Raw genomic sequence first — 24,703 nt, 5'->3', positions numbered from 1 at the left:
GTAGCGCAACATCGGTTTTCAAAACTGCATTTTCTTCCTCCAAAGCATTAGCATAGTCCACTAACTGATCCATTTTAGTCTCTAGGTGACTGGTACGGTCACCGAGAGACGTTATTTCACCTCTCAATTCAGAAGATAACTTAGATAGTTCCGCAGTCAGAGAGAGCGTAAATTTACTAAACAGCACATTCAGCCTATCATCCAAGGCTTCCAAAGTAAGTAAGTTTTGTGGGGCCGAACTCTCTGGGGTGACTTCCGACATGATATTGGAGTGATGAGTGGGTATGTCCCTTTAAGGGTGCAGCTTGTAGATAGCAGGTGATAGCAGAAGGAGAAGTGGAGAAAAAAAAAAAAAAAAGTGTATATTTATATGTATGGAGGCAGGCAGGAGGAAGGACAGGAGCCTCTGAGATGATAGAATGGGGGATAGTGTTCCAGACCCTCACACCACAGTCACTTACCCCCACCAAAGATGTAGATGGAGCCTAAAGAAAAGACTCCTGCAGAGGCTAGCAGCGTCAGGAGAGGGTCAGGGTGGGTGCCAGCAGTCCAAGATCTCCCCACAGAAGCTCCAGCAGCAAAAAAAAAAATTGCGGCCTAGTCGCCCCAATGAAGCCGGGGGCTAAATTTGAAGCTGCTGCCGCAATCGGGAGGCCTCTGGCGCGGTAGTCCGCGGAGGTCAGCGGATCTCCTCCAAACTGGATGGGCTGGATGCTAGAGGTACTGGGAGCCGGGAGAGGGGCCTCTTCAGGTAGTCAGGCGGCCAGAAGCGGAGATAGAGGCCCTAAAAGCCACGGGTGAGACACGAGCTAAGGAGCTAGGCTGCCATCCACCACGGTGCCAGGCCACGCCCCCTGAATGTTGTGTTTTTTTTGTTTGGAGCATTATGAAAATGAATATCCTTGATAACCATAATATTATGCATAATAATATGTCTCCACATTATATGCAATGAGGGGGCATATTAGTATGGCTATCGATGATATTTACTTCATCTAAGCAATGTTCCAATGATTACAACTGTGTTTTAACATTGGGATCATTTATCATTAGCCATTCTAGGAATTTTAGTGGGGTAGGCTATAATTTACTAAAGATAGCAAGTAATGAGGGGGCATCATTTTAGTATTGTTATCAATAGTGTGTTACCTTAAAGGAATACTGTAGGGGGGTCGGGGGAAAATGAGTTGAACTTACCCAGGGCTTCTAATGGTCCCCTGTAGACATCCTGTGCCCGCGCAGCCATTCACTGATGCTCCGGCCCCGCCTCCGGTTCACTTCTGGAATTTCAGACTTTAAAGTCTGAAAACCACTGCGCCTGCGTTGCCGTGTCCTCGCTCCCGCTGATGTCACCAGGAGCATACTGCGCAGACACAGACCATACTGAGCCTGCGCACTACACTCCTGATGACGTCAGCGGGAGCGAGGACACGGCAACGCAGGGGCAGTGGTTTTCAGACTTTAAAGTCTGAAATTCCAGAAGTGAACCGGATGCGGGGCCGGAGCATCGGCGAATGGCTGCGCGGGCACAGGATGTCTGCGGGGGACCATTACAAGCCCCAGGTAAGTTCAACTAATTTTCCCCCAACCCCCCCCCCCCTACAGTATTCCTTTAAAGTGTTCCTGAGGTGACATGTGATATGATGAGATATACATGTGTACCGTGTTTCCCCGAAAATAAGACACTGTCTTATAATAATATTTTTTCCTTGAAATGATGTGTTAGGTCTTATTTTCAGGGAGGTCTTACATATTTCCCAGTTGCACATAGCCAGATTCCCTCCCGATTCCTCCACCTCCACTTTACATCCTGCCGACCCCCTCTTCCAAAAAGTTGCATCCGCTTTCTCCACTGCCTGCCAACATACTGGTAATTCAAACTGCCGGTCAGCGGTAAACTGCTGATTCCCCCACCGCTGCTTGTGGCCCTGTTCTCCACTGCCCGTCGGCATAATTCAAACCGCACATCAGCGGTAAAGGCAGCTAGAATTTCACTGTAACAGTGCTTCCATGTACAGGAAGTAAACAGAAATGTGCTGTTACATTGAAACAAGCTGCCTTCACCACAGTTTACCGCTGATCTGCGATTTGAATTATGCCAGTGGGCAGCGGAGAGCGGGGCCAGAAGCGGCGGTGGGGCAATCAGCAGTTTACCGCGCTGATCTGCGGTTGAGGTATGTCGGGGGGCAGTGAAGAAAGGGGATGAGCAGGAAGAGGTTGGCAGGAGGTAGAGTGATGGCGGGGGAGCAGACGGACGGGCAGGACTTCCACAGCCACTAGGGCTTATTTTAACGGTAGGACTTATATTTCGAGCATAAACATACATATATCCAGGCACATCGCCTCTAGTTAGGACATTAAATAAATTATTAGGGAAAGGGAGGTGCTGAAGGGGGTGTGGCTAGAAAACAGCAAAAATCTATTAACCCTTCGCACACTCACATGCAAATGTTCACACAATTGCATTCACAGATTCACTCATGCAGGCACAACTGTTATCCCTACAGCTAAATTAAAAGCCAGGGTTTTAGTTCACAGAAGAATGCATTCTTATGCTTAATCACCTATACTGCGCAGAAGTACCCAGGTAAACATAGGTGTCCTAACTCTGGCCCTGTAACATGCATAGTGCAGACATGCAAACACATTCATTGCATCAAACCTATCAATGGATTAGGAGCACACATCCTAACTTCCTCTCCTGGGAAAGACAGTGCATCTTACCAATCGCACAAGGGAGCTAATGTTATGTGTCCATGTGCACAATGCGCATACACCAGCATAAGCTGTCTGCATGCTGACAAACATACAGGGGAAGGGGGAGTGCACCGAATTGGACCCTAGCCACAGGGGTCAATGATAAGAATAAACATACATATATCCAGGCACATCGCCTCTAGTTAGGACATTAAATAAATTATTAGGGAAAGGGAGGTGCTGAAGGGGGTGTGGCTAGAAAACAGCAAAAATCTATTAACCCTTCGCACACTCACATGCAAATGTTCACACAATTGCATTCACAGATTCACTCATGCAGGCACAACTGTTATCCCTACAGCTAAATTAAAAGCCAGGGTTTTAGTTCACAGAAGAATGCATTCTTATGCTTAATCACCTATACTGCGCAGAAGTACCCAGGTAAACATAGGTGTCCTAACTCTGGCCCTGTAACATGCATAGTGCAGACATGCAAACACATTCATTGCATCAAACCTATCAATGGATTAGGAGCACACATCCTAACTTCCTCTCCTGGGAAAGACAGTGCATCTTACCAATCGCACAAGGGAGCTAATGTTATGTGTCCATGTGCACAATGCGCATACACCAGCATAAGCTGTCTGCATGCTGACAAACATACAGGGGAAGGGGGAGTGCACCGAATTGGACCCTAGCCACAGGGGTCAATGATAAGAATAAACATACATATATCCAGGCACATCGCCTCTAGTTAGGACATTAAATAAATTATTAGGGAAAGGGAGGTGCTGAAGGGGGTGTGGCTAGAAAACAGCAAAAATCTATTAACCCTTCGCACACTCACATGCAAATGTTCACACAATTGCATTCACAGATTCACTCATGCAGGCACAACTGTTATCCCTACAGCTAAATTAAAAGCCAGGGTTTTAGTTCACAGAAGAATGCATTCTTATGCTTAATCACCTATACTGCGCAGAAGTACCCAGGTAAACATAGGTGTCCTAACTCTGGCCCTGTAACATGCATAGTGCAGACATGCAAACACATTCATTGCATCAAACCTATCAATGGATTAGGAGCACACATCCTAACTTCCTCTCCTGGGAAAGACAGTGCATCTTACCAATCGCACAAGGGAGCTAATGTTATGTGTCCATGTGCACAATGCGCATACACCAGCATAAGCTGTCTGCATGCTGACAAACATACAGGGGAAGGGGGAGTGCACCGAATTGGACCCTAGCCACAGGGGTCAATGATAAGAATAAACATACATATATCCAGGCACATCGCCTCTAGTTAGGACATTAAATAAATTATTAGGGAAAGGGAGGTGCTGAAGGGGGTGTGGCTAGAAAACAGCAAAAATCTATTAACCCTTCGCACACTCACATGCAAATGTTCACACAATTGCATTCACAGATTCACTCATGCAGGCACAACTGTTATCCCTACAGCTAAATTAAAAGCCAGGGTTTTAGTTCACAGAAGAATGCATTCTTATGCTTAATCACCTATACTGCGCAGAAGTACCCAGGTAAACATAGGTGTCCTAACTCTGGCCCTGTAACATGCATAGTGCAGACATGCAAACACATTCATTGCATCAAACCTATCAATGGATTAGGAGCACACATCCTAACTTCCTCTCCTGGGAAAGACAGTGCATCTTACCAATCGCACAAGGGAGCTAATGTTATGTGTCCATGTGCACAATGCGCATACACCAGCATAAGCTGTCTGCATGCTGACAAACATACAGGGGAAGGGGGAGTGCACCGAATTGGACCCTAGCCACAGGGGTCAATGATAAGAATAAACATACATATATCCAGGCACATCGCCTCTAGTTAGGACATTAAATAAATTATTAGGGAAAGGGAGGTGCTGAAGGGGGTGTGGCTAGAAAACAGCAAAAATCTATTAACCCTTCGCACACTCACATGCAAATGTTCACACAATTGCATTCACAGATTCACTCATGCAGGCACAACTGTTATCCCTACAGCTAAATTAAAAGCCAGGGTTTTAGTTCACAGAAGAATGCATTCTTATGCTTAATCACCTATACTGCGCAGAAGTACCCAGGTAAACATAGGTGTCCTAACTCTGGCCCTGTAACATGCATAGTGCAGACATGCAAACACATTCATTGCATCAAATCTATCAATGGATTAGGAGCACACATCCTAACTTCCTCTCCTGGGAAAGACAGTGCATCTTACCAATCGCACAAGGGAGCTAATGTTATGTGTCCATGTGCACAATGCGCATACACCAGCATAAGCTGTCTGCATGCTGACAAACATACAGGGGAAGGGGGAGTGCACCGAATTGGACCCTAGCCACAGGGGTCAATGATAAGAATAAACATACATATATCCAGGCACATCGCCTCTAGTTAGGACATTAAATAAATTATTAGGGAAAGGGAGGTGCTGAAGGGGGTGTGGCTAGAAAACAGCAAAAATCTATTAACCCTTCGCACACTCACATGCAAATGTTCACACAATTGCATTCACAGATTCACTCATGCAGGCACAACTGTTATCCCTACAGCTAAATTAAAAGCCAGGGTTTTAGTTCACAGAAGAATGCATTCTTATGCTTAATCACCTATACTGCGCAGAAGTACCCAGGTAAACATAGGTGTCCTAACTCTGGCCCTGTAACATGCATAGTGCAGACATGCAAACACATTCATTGCATCAAACCTATCAATGGATTAGGAGCACACATCCTAACTTCCTCTCCTGGGAAAGACAGTGCATCTTACCAATCGCACAAGGGAGCTAATGTTATGTGTCCATGTGCACAATGCGCATACACCAGCATAAGCTGTCTGCATGCTGACAAACATACAGGGGAAGGGGGAGTGCACCGAATTGGACCCTAGCCACAGGGGTCAATGATAAGAATAAACATACATATATCCAGGCACATCGCCTCTAGTTAGGACATTAAATAAATTATTAGGGAAAGGGAGGTGCTGAAGGGGGTGTGGCTAGAAAACAGCAAAAATCTATTAACCCTTCGCACACTCACATGCAAATGTTCACACAATTGCATTCACAGATTCACTCATGCAGGCACAACTGTTATCCCTACAGCTAAATTAAAAGCCAGGGTTTTAGTTCACAGAAGAATGCATTCTTATGCTTAATCACCTATACTGCGCAGAAGTACCCAGGTAAACATAGGTGTCCTAACTCTGGCCCTGTAACATGCATAGTGCAGACATGCAAACACATTCATTGCATCAAACCTATCAATGGATTAGGAGCACACATCCTAACTTCCTCTCCTGGGAAAGACAGTGCATCTTACCAATCGCACAAGGGAGCTAATGTTATGTGTCCATGTGCACAATGCGCATACACCAGCATAAGCTGTCTGCATGCTGACAAACATACAGGGGAAGGGGGAGTGCACCGAATTGGACCCTAGCCACAGGGGTCAATGATAAGAATAAACATACATATATCCAGGCACATCGCCTCTAGTTAGGACATTAAATAAATTATTAGGGAAAGGGAGGTGCTGAAGGGGGTGTGGCTAGAAAACAGCAAAAATCTATTAACCCTTCGCACACTCACATGCAAATGTTCACACAATTGCATTCACAGATTCACTCATGCAGGCACAACTGTTATCCCTACAGCTAAATTAAAAGCCAGGGTTTTAGTTCACAGAAGAATGCATTCTTATGCTTAATCACCTATACTGCGCAGAAGTACCCAGGTAAACATAGGTGTCCTAACTCTGGCCCTGTAACATGCATAGTGCAGACATGCAAACACATTCATTGCATCAAACCTATCAATGGATTAGGAGCACACATCCTAACTTCCTCTCCTGGGAAAGACAGTGCATCTTACCAATCGCACAAGGGAGCTAATGTTATGTGTCCATGTGCACAATGCGCATACACCAGCATAAGCTGTCTGCATGCTGACAAACATACAGGGGAAGGGGGAGTGCACCGAATTGGACCCTAGCCACAGGGGTCAATGATAAGAATAAACATACATATATCCAGGCACATCGCCTCTAGTTAGGACATTAAATAAATTATTAGGGAAAGGGAGGTGCTGAAGGGGGTGTGGCTAGAAAACAGCAAAAATCTATTAACCCTTCGCACACTCACATGCAAATGTTCACACAATTGCATTCACAGATTCACTCATGCAGGCACAACTGTTATCCCTACAGCTAAATTAAAAGCCAGGGTTTTAGTTCACAGAAGAATGCATTCTTATGCTTAATCACCTATACTGCGCAGAAGTACCCAGGTAAACATAGGTGTCCTAACTCTGGCCCTGTAACATGCATAGTGCAGACATGCAAACACATTCATTGCATCAAACCTATCAATGGATTAGGAGCACACATCCTAACTTCCTCTCCTGGGAAAGACAGTGCATCTTACCAATCGCACAAGGGAGCTAATGTTATGTGTCCATGTGCACAATGCGCATACACCAGCATAAGCTGTCTGCATGCTGACAAACATACAGGGGAAGGGGGAGTGCATTCACAGATTCACTCATGCAGGCACAACTGTTATCCCTACAGCTAAATTAAAAGCCAGGGTAATAGATTTTTGCTGTTTTCTAGCCACACCCCCTTCAGCACCTCCCTTTCCCTAATAATTTATTTAATGTCCTAACTAGAGGCGATGTGCCTGGATATATGTATGTTTATTCTTATCATTGACCCCTGTGGCTAGGGTCCAATTCGGTGCACTCCCCCTTCCCCTGTATGTTTGTCAGCATGCAGACAGCTTATGCTGGTGTATGCGCATTGTGCACATGGACACATAACATTAGCTCCCTTGTGCGATTGGTAAGATGCACTGTCTTTCCCAGGAGAGGAAGTTAGGATGTGTGCTCCTAATCCATTGATAGGTTTGATGCAATGAATGTGTTTGCATGTCTGCACTATGCATGTTACAGGGCCAGAGTTAGGACACCTATGTTTACCTGGGTACTTCTGCGCAGTATAGGTGATTAAGCATAAGAATGCATTCTTCTGTGAACTAAAACCCTGGCTTTTAATTTAGCTGTAGGGATAACAGTTGTGCCTGCATGAGTGAATCTGTGAATGCAATTGTGTGAACATTTGCATGTGAGTGTGCGAAGGGTTAATAGATTTTTGCTGTTTTCTAGCCACACCCCCTTCAGCACCTCCCTTTCCCTAATAATTTATTTAATGTCCTAACTAGAGGCGATGTGCCTGGATATATGTATGTTTATTCTTATCATTGACCCCTGTGGCTAGGGTCCAATTCGGTGCACTCCCCCTTCCCCTGTATGTTTGTCAGCATGCAGACAGCTTATGCTGGTGTATGCGCATTGTGCACATGGACACATAACATTAGCTCCCTTGTGCGATTGGTAAGATGCACTGTCTTTCCCAGGAGAGGAAGTTAGGATGTGTGCTCCTAATCCATTGATAGGTTTGATGCAATGAATGTGTTTGCATGTCTGCACTATGCATGTTACAGGGCCAGAGTTAGGACACCTATGTTTACCTGGGTACTTCTGCGCAGTATAGGTGATTAATCATAAGAATGCATTCTTCTGTGAACTAAAACCCTGGCTTTTAATTTAGCTGTAGGGATAACAGTTGTGCCTGCATGAGTGAATCTGTGAATGCAATTGTGTGAACATTTGCATGTGAGTGTGCGAAGGGTTAATAGATTTTTGCTGTTTTCTAGCCACACCCCCTTCAGCACCTCCCTTTCCCTAATAATTTATTTAATGTCCTAACTAGAGGCGATGTGCCTGGATATATGTATGTTTATTCTTATCATTGACCCCTGTGGCTAGGGTCCAATTCGGTGCACTCCCCCTTCCCCTGTATGTTTGTCAGCATGCAGACAGCTTATGCTGGTGTATGCGCATTGTGCACATGGACACATAACATTAGCTCCCTTGTGCGATTGGTAAGATGCACTGTCTTTCCCAGGAGAGGAAGTTAGGATGTGTGCTCCTAATCCATTGATAGGTTTGATGCAATGAATGTGTTTGCATGTCTGCACTATGCATGTTACAGGGCCAGAGTTAGGACACCTATGTTTACCTGGGTACTTCTGCGCAGTATAGGTGATTAAGCATAAGAATGCATTCTTCTGTGAACTAAAACCCTGGCTTTTAATTTAGCTGTAGGGATAACAGTTGTGCCTGCATGAGTGAATCTGTGAATGCAATTGTGTGAACATTTGCATGTGAGTGTGCGAAGGGTTAATAGATTTTTGCTGTTTTCTAGCCACACCCCCTTCAGCACCTCCCTTTCCCTAATAATTTATTTAATGTCCTAACTAGAGGCGATGTGCCTGGATATATGTATGTTTATTCTTATCATTGACCCCTGTGGCTAGGGTCCAATTCGGTGCACTCCCCCTTCCCCTGTATGTTTGTCAGCATGCAGACAGCTTATGCTGGTGTATGCGCATTGTGCACATGGACACATAACATTAGCTCCCTTGTGCGATTGGTAAGATGCACTGTCTTTCCCAGGAGAGGAAGTTAGGATGTGTGCTCCTAATCCATTGATAGGTTTGATGCAATGAATGTGTTTGCATGTCTGCACTATGCATGTTACAGGGCCAGAGTTAGGACACCTATGTTTACCTGGGTACTTCTGCGCAGTATAGGTGATTAAGCATAAGAATGCATTCTTCTGTGAACTAAAACCCTGGCTTTTAATTTAGCTGTAGGGATAACAGTTGTGCCTGCATGAGTGAATCTGTGAATGCAATTGTGTGAACATTTGCATGTGAGTGTGCGAAGGGTTAATAGATTTTTGCTGTTTTCTAGCCACACCCCCTTCAGCACCTCCCTTTCCCTAATAATTTATTTAATGTCCTAACTAGAGGCGATGTGCCTGGATATATGTATGTTTATTCTTATCATTGACCCCTGTGGCTAGGGTCCAATTCGGTGCACTCCCCCTTCCCCTGTATGTTTGTCAGCATGCAGACAGCTTATGCTGGTGTATGCGCATTGTGCACATGGACACATAACATTAGCTCCCTTGTGCGATTGGTAAGATGCACTGTCTTTCCCAGGAGAGGAAGTTAGGATGTGTGCTCCTAATCCATTGATAGGTTTGATGCAATGAATGTGTTTGCATGTCTGCACTATGCATGTTACAGGGCCAGAGTTAGGACACCTATGTTTACCTGGGTACTTCTGCGCAGTATAGGTGATTAAGCATAAGAATGCATTCTTCTGTGAACTAAAACCCTGGCTTTTAATTTAGCTGTAGGGATAACAGTTGTGCCTGCATGAGTGAATCTGTGAATGCAATTGTGTGAACATTTGCATGTGAGTGTGCGAAGGGTTAATAGATTTTTGCTGTTTTCTAGCCACACCCCCTTCAGCACCTCCCTTTCCCTAATAATTTATTTAATGTCCTAACTACAGGCGATGTGCCTGGATATATGTATGTTTATTCTTATCATTGACCCCTGTGGCTAGGGTCCAATTCGGTGCACTCCCCCTTCCCCTGTATGTTTGTCAGCATGCAGACAGCTTATGCTGGTGTATGCGCATTGTGCACATGGACACATAACATTAGCTCCCTTGTGCGATTGGTAAGATGCACTGTCTTTCCCAGGAGAGGAAGTTAGGATGTGTGCTCCTAATCCATTGATAGGTTTGATGCAATGAATGTGTTTGCATGTCTGCACTATGCATGTTACAGGGCCAGAGTTAGGACACCTATGTTTACCTGGGTACTTCTGCGCAGTATAGGTGATTAAGCATAAGAATGCATTCTTCTGTGAACTAAAACCCTGGCTTTTAATTTAGCTGTAGGGATAACAGTTGTGCCTGCATGAGTGAATCTGTGAATGCAATTGTGTGAACATTTGCATGTGAGTGTGCGAAGGGTTAATAGATTTTTGCTGTTTTCTAGCCACACCCCCTTCAGCACCTCCCTTTCCCTAATAATTTATTTAATGTCCTAACTAGAGGCGATGTGCCTGGATATATGTATGTTTATTCTTATCATTGACCCCTGTGGCTAGGGTCCAATTCGGTGCACTCCCCCTTCCCCTGTATGTTTGTCAGCATGCAGACAGCTTATGCTGGTGTATGCGCATTGTGCACATGGACACATAACATTAGCTCCCTTGTGCGATTGGTAAGATGCACTGTCTTTCCCAGGAGAGGAAGTTAGGATGTGTGCTCCTAATCCATTGATAGGTTTGATGCAATGAATGTGTTTGCATGTCTGCACTATGCATGTTACAGGGCCAGAGTTAGGACACCTATGTTTACCTGGGTACTTCTGCGCAGTATAGGTGATTAAGCATAAGAATGCATTCTTCTGTGAACTAAAACCCTGGCTTTTAATTTAGCTGTAGGGATAACAGTTGTGCCTGCATGAGTGAATCTGTGAATGCAATTGTGTGAACATTTGCATGTGAGTGTGCGAAGGGTTAATAGATTTTTGCTGTTTTCTAGCCACACCCCCTTCAGCACCTCCCTTTCCCTAATAATTTATTTAATGTCCTAACTAGAGGCGATGTGCCTGGATATATGTATGTTTATTCTTATCATTGACCCCTGTGGCTAGGGTCCAATTCGGTGCACTCCCCCTTCCCCTGTATGTTTGTCAGCATGCAGACAGCTTATGCTGGTGTATGCGCATTGTGCACATGGACACATAACATTAGCTCCCTTGTGCGATTGGTAAGATGCACTGTCTTTCCCAGGAGAGGAAGTTAGGATGTGTGCTCCTAATCCATTGATAGGTTTGATGCAATGAATGTGTTTGCATGTCTGCACTATGCATGTTACAGGGCCAGAGTTAGGACACCTATGTTTACCTGGGTACTTCTGCGCAGTATAGGTGATTAAGCATAAGAATGCATTCTTCTGTGAACTAAAACCCTGGCTTTTAATTTAGCTGTAGGGATAACAGTTGTGCCTGCATGAGTGAATCTGTGAATGCAATTGTGTGAACATTTGCATGTGAGTGTGCGAAGGGTTAATAGATTTTTGTTATATTTCGAGCATGTCCTACTTTCAGGTAATAACCAGGCTGTTTCATTTTTTTTATTTTGCTTCCTAAAAGAGTTTCAGGCATGCAAGTGACAGCTTCTGTCTTGTCGACGCCTTGTCGGAAATATAGTAAACTTCGCTGATAAGAAAATAAAAGTTTTCCTGGCAGAATACAACTTCTGAGGGCAAGGGAGAGATAGAAAGGGTCAATTGTTCATATATTTTAACTCCAGACCACTTAATAGACTGCCATTCATCAGAGACAATAAAACATTCAATCTACTTTGTAGATTGAATCTACTTCAATCTACTTGCCGCAATAGCAGCATAGGGGGAGATATTGTGGCTGGGAACGCGAAGAATCACTCGCGTTCCCAGCATGACGGCCGGTGACGGCGAAACCAGAAGTGGCCATCGGTGGGGACAGGAAGATCGGAGGGACACGACGAGGGCACCGATCAGCTGCAGGGGGCTGAGGAAAGCCCCAGGTGAGTAAAACTCATTTTTTTTTTAGACTTAAGGTTCACTTTAATTATCCAGTTTCTCTTCCTGGAGATTGCACATCTGTTCAGAGAACATATAAAGTTCAGTATGGCTCTGTCCACATTCATCAGAGAGAAGATAAAGCTAAGTCTGTAGCACTGCTAATGGAAAATGTTTCTCGAGGAACTGAATAATATGAATGCAAACATCGGGGTCTGTATAATGCTGGGTACACACCATAAGTTTTTCCTCTCGATAGATAATTTCCTTCTATGAGAAATCGAGCGCAAAATCGATCAGAAGGAATATTGGACATGTCGTCCAAAATTCCTTCTGATCGATTTTGCGCTCGATTTCTCATAGAAGTGAATGGAAAATGATATGAAAAATGAGCGAAAGATAAGAGAGTTGAGCGCAGAATCGCGCGGAAAAAAACGATCGGGTGGAAAATCAAGCGGAAAAACATATTGTGTGTACCCAGCCTTAGAGATGGCTCAAACCTCCAATTTTCGGTTCGCGAACCTCAAACTCGAACTTCCGAAAAAGTTTGCAAACCTGCAAACTTTTCGAACCGCAATAGACTTCAATGGGCAGGCAAACTTGAAAAACTACAAACACTGTTTCTGGCCACAAAAGTGATGGAAAAGATGTTTCAAGGGGTCTAACACATGGAGGGGGGCATGGCGGAGTGGGATCCATGCCAAAAGTCCCGGGGAAAATTACAGATTTGTTGCACAGCAGGGTTATAATCCCTAAAAGGCAGAAATCCCATTGCATTCCTAAATTAGAGGTCTAAAGTGCTTGAAAACATCTTGCGTGTGTATACATGGATCAGCAGTTAGTGTAAGTAGTGTACTGCTTCACACTGACAGACTAAATTCACTGTGTAACTCACCGCAAACAGCTGTTTGTGTAGTGATGGCCGTGCTGGACTGGTGCGCACCATGGCGAGAGTGCAGGCGATGGCGGTTTTCAAGCCCATATGGTCGGGCTGAGGTAGCTCAATGACAGAACAACTGTCCACAATGAAGCAACGACCTTATTATCTTGGGTCAGGTGTGCCCCCCAACACACTCATTGCTTTATTGTGATACGCAAGCCCCTTCAACGCGGCAAGGTAACGATCACGAAGGGGAACTGGCACATGTACATACCTTTTGTTTTGTTGTTGCAGCCTCAGTGCAGCCAGAAAAATTAGGCAGGCATGTACACACACCAGAAAAATTATTGTTTTTGTTAGCGGCCGCCTGGAGTCCTGGTCTGGACCCTGTTGGTGGTGGCGGAGAAGGCAGTCAAGTGGCCTGCAGGCAGAGATGCTGTGTGGGGACTGACTTAATCTTGGGGCAGGCAGCAGCGGCCGGCAGGCAGAGACGCTGTGTGGGGGAGTGACTTAGTCTTGGGGCAGGCAGTCGCACGGCGTGCAGGCAGAGATGCTGTGTGTGGGGACTGACTTAGTCTTGGGGTAGGCAGTAGCCCTCCGGGGTCCATGCCTTATTCATTTTGATAAAGGTGAGGCACTGAACACTTTTTTGACCTGGCTGCTGGTGGTGGTATAACACAAAGTGCAGTCACACAGAGGCAGTGAAAGGTATGCACTAAATGTGCTGGGCCTGGCACAGTACAGCAATTAGCAAGGACCAGCTGCGATAGACAGGGCTGTATATGTAGTGTCAGTGACACACACACACACACACACACACACAGACACACACACACAGACACACACACACACACACACACACACACAGAAAGGAGCAAGCTAACTGACCTCCTAACTATCGCTTTTCCTATCTCTCCAATGTCTCTTGCCGACGCTGCTGCCTTTTATGGGGGGGGTGGGGGGGCTCCAGGAGGGAGTGCAGCCTGAGTGGCTGCCATGTGTCTGCTGACTGTGATGTATAGGGTCAAAGTTTAGCCCAATATAGGGGGCGGGTCAAACTCGCTAAGTGTTTGCGGACGCGGTTCACCGCGACCTCGAACCAGCTAAGTTTGCGCGACCAAGTTCTCCGGCGAACCGTTTGGGCCATCTCTACCCAGCATAAGGAATAAGGACCTAGAGCTGAAGGGGTTAATGGTGCGTTGTGCACAGTGCAGGCACTAAAACCCCTCAGCGTTCCAAAATTCCCCATCAAAGGCATCCGGGGAGTTCATTCATTATGATGCTGTAATTTATCATTCGTAGAAGGAAACATAATCAGTTTTAGTGGAGAGGAAATATTTCCCATCATGTTATTTTCCTGTCACTCACTGATGCCTGTAACGACTTGTTTTGCATTCTGCTTTTCTCTAATTGCAGGTCTACAAAACAGCAGCTCATCTCTTCCCTCATTTGTGGCATTTAATCAAAGAGAAAAAGAGTCCCAAACATCCATAATAACACGACTCTCCCCTCTAACACTATTCTAACAGGGGAGGTGCACTTTTTGTTCAGTTATTCAAGAAATTTGGTGTATCAGAGGGAAGCAAGAGATTTGGACGTCGGAGGGGCTGCCTATGGCGGCGCCCATACAAATACTTTCGTGGCCGTAATTTGCATAGTGAGCAATCCAGGCAACTTTGGCACTCAAATTTACAACCTTAAGCAATATTTCTATAGGTGCCTATGTTGGTGCTTCTAGAATTTTTAATTTTTTGCTGCACATATGTATCCATGGGGCGCATTAAGGATAGGCATCAGAAAGGGTGCTTGTGGTATGGGAGGGTGGTTACGGTTAGGCATCAGGAAGGGTGGTTTTAAGGTTGGGTATCGGGTGTTGGTGGGGGGGGGGGGCATATGGTTAGGCATTGGTATGGGGTTGGTTAGGGTTGGGTATCTGCAGGGGGGTGGTTAGGGTTAGGCATCGGAGGGGGTGGGGGGCATATGGTTAGGCATTGGTATGGGGTTTGTTAGGGTTGGATATCTGCAGGGGGTGGTTAGGGTTAGGCATCGGATGGGGTGGTGGGGGGCATATGGGTAGGCATTGGTATGGGGTTGGTTAGGGTTGGGTATCTGCAGGGGTTGGTTAGGGTTAGGCATCGGATGGGGTGGTGGGGGGCATATGGGTAGGCATTGGTATGGGGTTGGTTAGGGTTGGGTATCTGCAGGGGTTGGTTAGGGTTAGGCATCGGAGTGGTGGTGGTGGGGCATATGGGTAGGCATTGGTATGGGGTTGGTTAGGGTTGGGTATCTGCAGGGGTTGGTTAGGGTTAGGCATCGGAGTGGTGGTGGTGGGGCATATGGGTAGGCATTGGTATGGGGTTGGTTAGGGTTGGGTATCTGCAGGGGTTGGTTAGGGTTAGGCATCGGAGTGGTGGTGGTGGGGCATATGGGTAGGCATTGGTATGGGGTTGGTTAGGGTTGGGTATCTGCAGGGGTTGGTTAGGGTTAGGCATCGGAGTGGTGGTGGTGGGGCATATGGGTAGGCATTGGTATGGGGTTGGTTAGGGTTGGGTATCTGCAGGGGTTGGTTAGGGTTAGGCATCGGAGGGGGTGCTGGTGGGGCATATGGGCAGGCATAGGTATGGGGTTGGTTAGGTTTGGGTATTAGCAGGGGGAGTGGTTAGGGTTAGGCATCGGAGGGGGTGCTGGTGGGGCATATGGGTAGGCATTGGTATGGGGTTGGTCAGGGTTGGGTATCAGCAGGGGGTGGTTAGGTTTAGGCATCGGAGGGGGTGGTGGGGGGGCATATGGTTAGGCATTGGTATGGGGTTGGTTAGGGTTGGGTTTCTGCAGGGGTGGTGGTTAGGGTTGGGCATCGGAGTGGTGGTGGGGGGGCATATGGGTAGGCATTGGTATTGGGTTGGTTAGGGTTGGGTATCTGGAGGGGTTGGTTAGGTTTAGGCATCGGAGGGGGTGGTTGGGGGGAGCATATGGTTAGGCATTGGTATGGGGTTGGTTAGGGTTGGGTATCTGCAGGGGTGGTGGTTAGGGTTGGGCATCGGAGTGGCGGTGGGGGGGCATATGGGTAGGCATAGGTATGGGGTTGGTTAGGTTATCTGCAGGGGTGGTGGTTAGGGTTGGGCATCGGAGGGGGTGGTTGGGGGGAGCATATGGTTAGGCATTGGTATGGGGTTGGTTAGGGTTGGGCATCAGCAGGAGGGTGGTTAGGGTTAGGCATCGGAGGGGGTGGTGGGGGGGCATATGGTTAGGCATTGGTATGGGGTTGGTTAGGGTTGGGTATCTGCAGGGGTGGTGGTTAGGGTTGGGCATCGGAGTGGTGGTGGGGGGGCATATGGGTAGGCATTGGTATTGGGTTGGTTAGGGTTGGGTATCTGGAGGGGGAGTGGTTAGGATTAGGCATCAGAGGGGGTGGTGGGGGGGGCATATGGTTAGGCATTGGTATGGGGTTGGTTAGGGTTGGGTATCTACAGGGGATGGTTAGGGTTAGGCATCGGAGGGGGTGGTTGGGGGCCATATGGTTAGGCATTTGTAACGATTGGTGTCAGCTAAACAGATTTTCTGATTATTGGTGATCTGCAGTATCACCAATAATACAGATGCTATAACACAAAAAGATAAAACAATCTCCGCGCAAAGAGCTATAAATGTCCCATGAGCTGCCCAGAAGTTAAAAAGTCCTTCAGAATGACTTCATAATAACATGTATCCCCAAAACTTCAGCGCTGCAAGGTCTCTTAATTCAGGGATCCGCCACCAACACCCCTCACAGTGCAGGCTTACCAGCTTCCTGTAAGACCCAAATTATAGGGTCTGAGCGTGTGTGTGGTCAATATCCCCACCGATCTGTGACTTCCACGTCCTGCGGTCCCAAATGCTCCTGATATTACTCCTCTGAAGAAGAATATCTGCAGGGTGCCAATCTCCCCTCTGCCATCCGTTCCGCCCGACCTAGGTTTCGCTATTGCGTCCTCAGGGGCTTCTTTTTTTGTTTTTTGTTTTTTTAGAAGCCCCTGAGGACGCAATAGCGAAACCTAGGTCGGGCGGAACGGATGGCAGAGGGGAGATTGGCACCCTGCAGATATACATATTTTATACGCTGTGTCTACTGAGGGTCCCTGTAACAAGAGCCCTTATGTGAGTATCTGTTTACATTTTATATGAATAAAAGTGCTTGTTTTAAATTAATACGGAGAGCACTTAGATTTTTGTTTTGCTTTATGACACTATATCCTCATATGCGGAGACCTTCTTCAGAGGAGTAATATCAGGAGCATTTGGGACCGCAGGACGTGGAAGTCACAGATCGGTGGGGATATTGACCACACACACGCTCAGAACTTATAATTTGGGTCTTACAGGAAGCTGGTAAGCCTGCACTGTGAGGGGTGTTGGTGGCGGATCCCTGAATTAAGAGACCTTGCAGCGCTGAAGTTTTGGGGATACAATACAGATGCTATACCTGATTATGTGGTGATCTGCAGAATCACCAATAATGCTACTAGTATAGCCAGACACAGGACTACCAATGTGAGATAGTGTTTGGTGCAACAGTAATGAGGAATATGAAGTCTCCCGAGGAGCGGGTGATTTAGACAATACTGCAGCCTTTGATCACCTGAGGAGCAGGCGAGTCAGGCTGTATTGTAGTCAGTAGACACCTGGGGAGCAGGTATCACCAACTGAGCTACAGAGAATGATCACCTGAGGAGCGGGTAATTAAGACTACACTGCAGCCAGTGGACACCTGAGGAGCAGGTGTCTACAGACAGTGCTGCAGTTGCGCTTCACCTGAGGAGCAGGTGCAAAGCCACAGATCCCTAGCCAGTGGCTAAGACCACTGGTGGGGTAAGAAAGGTCAGACAAGCAGAGTTGGTAACGTACGGACAGATAAGGTACAAAGACAGAAGACTGATTCAGTGTTAGATCCAGGCCTAGTCGGCAACATGAATCAGATGAGCAGAGGTACAGAGTCAGTAAGCAGGAGAATAGTCAACGGAAGCAGAAGGTCATAACAGATAATACAATAAGCTAGTACTTTAAGCTATCAACAGAATCTGGCTGGTTCTAGCACATTTTGGGATCCGACTAGGTCTGAGCGCTCACACGTTAGCATTTGCAACAGCAGACAAGGAACGACTGACAGGCATGCTGTATATATACTGGGAGCGCTCCTTAGCGCCGCCCCAGTCACTCAGTCAATCGGGATCAGTGTTTGAGTCTGCTGAAAGGCTGATCAGCTGACTCCCCTTCTGCATGCATAAAGCTCCTGTCTGTGCGCGCGCGCGCAGACCTCAGTCTATGTGCGACTGAGAGACCAGGCAAAGTTCCATCATGTAACAGCACGGCGGAGGCCGCTGGCTGAGACGCGGGGACAGCCGCCATGTCGCTCAGCGCTGCGGCGGCCTCCCCCGCATTCACCATAGTCCCAGGCACAACTCCATCATGTACCTGCGCGGCGGAAACCGCCGGTTGAGAAGCGGAGATAGCCGCCATGCTGCTCCCTGTTGCGGCGGCATCTCCACTATGCTTACAGCATTGGTATGGGGTTGGTTAGGGTTGGATATCTGCAGGGGGTGGTTAGGGTTAGGCATCGGATGGGGTGGTGGGGGGCATATGGTTAGGCATTGGTATGGGGTTGGTTAGGGTTGGGTATTTGCGGGGGGTGGTTAGGGTTAGGCATCGGATGGGGTGGTGGGGGGCATATGGTTAGGCATTGGTATGGGGTTGGTTAGGGTTGGGTATCTGCAGTGGGTGGTTAGGGTTAGGCATCAGAGGCGGTGGGGGGGCATATGGTTAGGCGTTGGTATGGGGTTGGTTAGGGTTGGGTATCAGCAGCGGGGTGGTTAGGGTCAGGCATCAGAGGGGGTAGCAGTTAGACATCAGGGTAGGGGTAGTTAGGGTTAAGCATCTGTAGGGGAGTGGTTAGGCATTAGAGAAGGGGAGGGTTCTGTGTGAGAATAAGGATTGGTGGTTCTGGAATCTGTTAAAAATCATTCTACAGTGTATAGACAGAATCGATTCATCTCTGAATCAATTTCGGTCAGAGAGGAATCGATCATTTGGGACCACCAGGCAAAAATGTGACTACCACAACTGACAGTTACATGACTGTAGAAGGCTCAGGCAGCTAATTAAGACACATCTAAATATACACACAGTCTGGAGTGTCCAGAGCAGGGGCGGAGCTAGAAGTCATGATTGGGCCACACAATTTGTTTTGTAGCATGCCTATGTGCCACTAAGCGTCCAGTATAGTGAACTTTCACTAAGCATCTAGTATAGGGAACTAGATATACCTTCCCGTATTAGGTTTCCCCAGGTACAGACATTATTATTAACTACATACAACAAGGGTGGGTGCATGGAAAGGAAGAGGTGGAAGGTACAGAAAAAAAAGAGATAAAGCACATTCAGCCAGGAGCAGTGGGCCCCCTAGTGGCTAAAGGCCCCATAGCAGCTGCTATGGCGGTTCCTACACCACTGGTCCAGAGTGTCATGGCTCTTAGATCCTCGAAGGGGAAGTAAACTTATAGCTCAATTCTAGGTACAGATCTAAAATACACCAATTAATGGTTTTCTATTACACAAGGGAACTCCCTTTAATGAAGATTTACTGCTAACATTCATAGATTTAGCTTTCTCTGCCACTTTTTCCATTTTAAAATCTTCTTTGGTGGTTTAATTAACTACTTCACCCCAAAGGGGATCTTACCCTAACAGACAAGAGCGATTTTCACCTTTCAGTGCTCATCCCTTTCATTTGCCAATAGCTTAATCACTACTAATCACAATGAAACGATCTATATCTTGTTTTTTTCACCATCAATTGGGCTTTTTGGTGTTGATATTTGTTTCCAGTAATGACTTTATTTTCTATGCATTTTAAAGGGAAAAACAACGAAAAAATTAAAAAATACACTATTTTTCCAATTTCATCCCCTATACTTTTATAAACACTGCTTCTGTGCATAAAACCCATACATTTTATCTGCCTATTTGTCCTGGTTATCACAAGATTTTAATTATATCCCTAGTACAAAATATGGTGACCATATAGTATTTGGAAATAAAGGTGTATTTTTTCTTTGGTGTTTTTTTTTTTTTTGCACTATTTTCACATGCACGGGAATGCGCGGGAGCGCGGGAGCGCGGACGTGCATGCGCACAGCAGCAGCAGCACTGTCTGACTTATAAGAACATCCTAGAGCCATTAAGAGGCTCTAGCAGGACGTTTTTATAAGTCCACTTGTCATTAAGTGGTTAAAGTTGTTACTGACAGATGCTGAGAATTCTCTTATAGTGGTTTTAAAGGACACTTGAACTAAGAGGGATATGGAAGCTACCATATTTATATCCTTTTAAACAATGCAAACTGCCTGGCTGTCCTGCTGATCCTCTGCTGTAATACCTCTAGCCATAGACCCCGAACAAGCAAGCAGATTAAGTGTTTCTGACTGAAGTCTGACTTGAGTAGCCCTATGCTTGTTTCAGGTGTATGTGATCCAGATACTGCTGCAGCCAAAGAGATCAGCAGGATGCCAGGCAACTGGTATTGGTTCAAAGGTAATAAATATGGTAACCTTCTCAGTTCAGGGATCCTTATATGGGTCGTGAGGCTGCATAATATGCATTTATTCTATCACAGCTGGGCCCTGTGCTGTCACTAGGGGGCTCTCTTGCATCTTAGTAGATCCTAGACAAAATCCAACTACAGAATTCACTTCTAAACAGTAACCCAAACTGCTTCTTGTGGCGTCCTGTCTATGAGATTGGAGTAAGGTGTTTATTGGCTGTAGGGGCGTGTCTAGGAGCTTGGCTGGGCTGCTGTACCAAAAGTCCTGGTATGTGGACCCAGTAGGGCTCAGGAGCAGAGTCAGGACAAGGTCCTCTAGCACCCAAGGCCGAGACACCAAAGTGCGCTCCTCCATCCCTCCCACCCAGCTGTCTCACAGTGATTGCTATTAGACTAAGAGGCACCCCAAGACACCCCCCCCCCCCCCCCCCACACACACACACACACACAACACCTTAATCTCTAGTTATCTGGGTTGCAGTCACTGCCATGTATCCCCTTTTCTTATTTCTCTCTGCTTCAAACACAATAGGGGAATGATAGATGAGTGAGTTGTGTGTCCCCTTCTACACTGCGCCCTGAGGCTGGAGCCTCTCTCGCCTCTGCCTCAGCCCGGCTCTGCTCAGGAGAGCCCTTTACATGCCAATGGGAAGCACTACTAAAGTGGAAAGGGTGTGAACTATGCAGCCTTACCACTGGTTAGGTCTACTGTGATCTACTCCATTCAACATTGCTTGCTTTTTAAAGAAATACTGTAGGGGGGGTCACTTCTGGCATTTCAGATTTTAAAGTCTGAAAACCACTTCGCCTGCGTTGCCGTGTCCTCACCCCCGCTGATGTCACCAGGAGCGCACGGCGCAGGCACAGACCATACTGGGCTTGTGCTATACGCTCCTGGTGACATCAGCGGGAGCGAGGACACGGTAACGCAGACGCAGTGGTTTTCAGACTTTAACCCATTCAGGTTCCGTGGTTTTCACGTGAGAAATGTTCACCTCCCATTCATTAGCCTATAACTTTATCACTACTTATCACAATGAACTGATCTATATCTTGTTTTTTCCGCCACCAATTAGGCTTTCTTTGGGGGTACATTTTGCTAAGAGCCACTTTACTGTAAACGCATTTTAACAGGAAGAATAAGAAAAAAATTGAAAAATTCATTATTTCTCAGTTTTCAGCCATTATAGTTTTAAAATAATACATGCCTCCATAATTAAAACTCACGTATTGTATTTACCCATATGTCCCGGTTATTACACCGTTAAAATTATATCCCTATCACAATGTATGGAGACAATATTTTATTTGGAAATAAAGGTGCATTTTTTACATTTTGCATCTATCACTATTAACAAGTTTAAAATAAAAAAAATATAGAAATATTTCATCTTTACATTGATATTTCAAAAGTTTAGACCCTTAGGTAAATATTTACATGTTTTTTTTTTTTTATTGTAATGTTTTTTTTTTTATAGTAAACATTTTATTTGGGTAGTTTTGGGAGGGTGGGAGGTAAACAATAGATTTATAATGTAAATGTGTGTTCATTTTAATTTATTTTTATTTTCAGTTGTAGTATTACTTTTTGGCCACAAGATGGCGGATATGAGTTTGTTTACATGACGTAACTCTAAGCGTAACACACGCTTAGAGTGACGTATCGGGGAGGGAATGGCCAGAAAAGGCGCAGCTTCCGAGAGAAGCTGTCGCTTTTTCAGTGATCGGGCACCATAGCCCGATACATTGATTCCCTGGCTACCGAATCCGCGGCCGGGAGTGCGCGTGCACGCGCGCGATCGGCCGCGGGAGCGCGCGGCAGCGCGCATGGTTCCTGGACGTAGCTTCTACGTCCAGGAACCAAAATAGGTTAACGTCTGAAATTCCCGAAGTGAACTGGAGGCGGGGCCGGAGCATCGGGGAGTGGCTGCACGGGCACAGGATGTCTGCGGGGGACCATTAGAAGCCCCAGGTAACTTCAACTCATTTTCCCCCAACCCCCCTACAGTATCCCCTTAAAGAGGAACTGTAGGATTTATTTATTTTTTTATACATTTTTACTCAGTGTTTGCCCATTATAAAATCTTTCCTCACCCGATTTAGATTCTGAAATTTACCACAGGTGGCAACATCTTTATTCCTGTCAGGTGCAGCTCTGTGGAATGTTTGTTTAATTAGAGTTCCGAAGCCAGTACAAAATACACCTGGTCTCTCAGAATGCTCCCCCCAGGGAGAATTCCGCCTGGGCTTGGGCTATGCATTGGGAGGGTGGGGCTAAATAGGAAGGGTTGAGTCCATCTGGCTAACATACTGGGGTGGAAAGAAAGATGGAGTCTATCTGGCTACCATTCTGGTGTGGTAGGAAAGGTTGAGTCCATCTGGCTACCATACTGGGGTGGGAAGAAGGGTTGAGTCCACCTGGCTACCATACTGGGGTGGGAGGAAGGGTTGAGTCCATCTGGCTACCATACCGGGGTGGGAGGAAGGGTTAAGTCCATCTAGCTACCATACTAGAGTGGTGAGATTACGGGAGTACTGGGGGGGGGGGGGGGGGTCTGAGGGAGTGGGGCTCATCTAGCTACCATACTGGGGAGGGAGCCCACCTGGCTGCAATACTGGGGTGGGAGGGAAGGAGAGCATATCTGGCTAACATACTGGGGTGGGAGGAAGGGTTAAGCCCATCTGGCTACCATACTGGGGTGGGAGGAAAGGTTGAGTACCTCTGGCTACTATACTGGTGTGGTAGGAAGGGTTGAGTCCAGCTGGCTACCATACTGAGGTGGGAGGAAAGGTTGAGTCCACCTGGCTACCATACTGAGGTCGGAGGAAAGGTTGAGTACATCTGGTTACCATACTGAGGTGGGAGGAAAGGTTGAGTCCACCTGGCTACCATACTGAGGTGGGAGGAAAGGTTGAGTCCATCTGGCTACCATACTGAGGTGGGAGGAAAGGTTGAGTCCATCTGGCTACCATACTGAGGTCAGAGGAAAGGTTGAGTACATCTGGTTACCATACTGGGGTGGGAGTAAGGGTTAAGTCCATCTGGCTACCATACTGGGGTGGGAGGAAAGGTTGAGTCCATCTGGCTACCATACTGGGGTGGGAGGAAGGGTTGAGTCCATCTGGCTACCATACTGGGGTGGGAGGAAGGGTTAAGTCCATCTGGCTACCATACTGGGGAGGGATGGAAGGGGGAGCATATCTGGCTACTGAGGTGGAAGGAAGGGTTAAGTCCATCTGGCTACCATACTGGGGTGGTAGGAAAGGTTGAGTCCATCTGGCTACCATACTGGGGAGGGATGGAAGAGGGAGCATATCTGGCTACCATACTGGGGAGGGATGGAAGGGGGAGCATATCTGGCTACCATACTGAGGTGGAAGGAAAGGTTGAGTACATCTGGCTACCATACCGGGGTGGGAAGGAGCGGGAAACACATGCGGCTACTATACTAGGGTGGGAGGAAGCACATTATTTAACGTAGGAATGGAAGGAGGTTCAAATTCCACATCGGGGCCCCGAGGTCTGTAGCTACACCACTGTTCTGACTATAAAATTCTCCTACAAGGCAAAGGAATAACAGAGAGTGGAAGCTGTTCTAACTACTAGATGGTGATCACTAAGCTGGCGTATGATGACTCTGCGGCCAGATTTGGTGCCTCTTCTCCCTCCAGCTGGTAGGAGGTGCTGTGGAACAGAGGAGACAGTTTCACATCCATGCAAATGGTTATGAACAGTAGATCAGTGAGTTCTGAGGGTGTGTTTAGGCTGGTACCCATGCTAGACACAGCGAATCCAGCATGTATATAGTGGTGGCCAACCCCGCTCTGTGCCTCAGCCAGCACTCAGCCTGGCGGATCCACTCAGCCGAGGTCAAGGCAATCCCAGAAATGGATTAAGATGAAATGGGCCGTAGGCAAGATAGCAGTTCTTGCCCACTGCTGATGGTCACCATGTTTTTTTTTTTTTTAGTAAGATTTGGAGGGGGCTTCCGCCAGGCCCCTAGACTCTCTCCAGGCCCTAGGCAACTGCCCAGGATTGCCTTGGGGATG

General features: G+C 46.7%; 2 protein-coding genes across 3 annotated transcripts in view; one reads left to right on the top strand and one right to left on the bottom strand.

Annotated features, from left to right (window-relative positions):
• MALT1 (MALT1 paracaspase) overlaps positions 1-24,703 on the top strand; it is a 368,173-nt gene that overhangs the window by 55,880 nt on the left and 287,590 nt on the right. The window lies entirely within an intron of this gene.
• Positions 1-24,703, bottom strand: part of ALPK2 (alpha kinase 2) — a 221,810-nt gene that overhangs the window by 118,893 nt on the left and 78,214 nt on the right. The window lies entirely within an intron of this gene.

This window comes from Hyperolius riggenbachi, chromosome 1, assembly GCF_040937935.1.
Source record: "Hyperolius riggenbachi isolate aHypRig1 chromosome 1, aHypRig1.pri, whole genome shotgun sequence".
Taxonomy (NCBI): domain Eukaryota; kingdom Metazoa; phylum Chordata; class Amphibia; order Anura; family Hyperoliidae; genus Hyperolius; species Hyperolius riggenbachi.
This window is presented reverse-complemented; position numbering and strand designations above follow the sequence as displayed.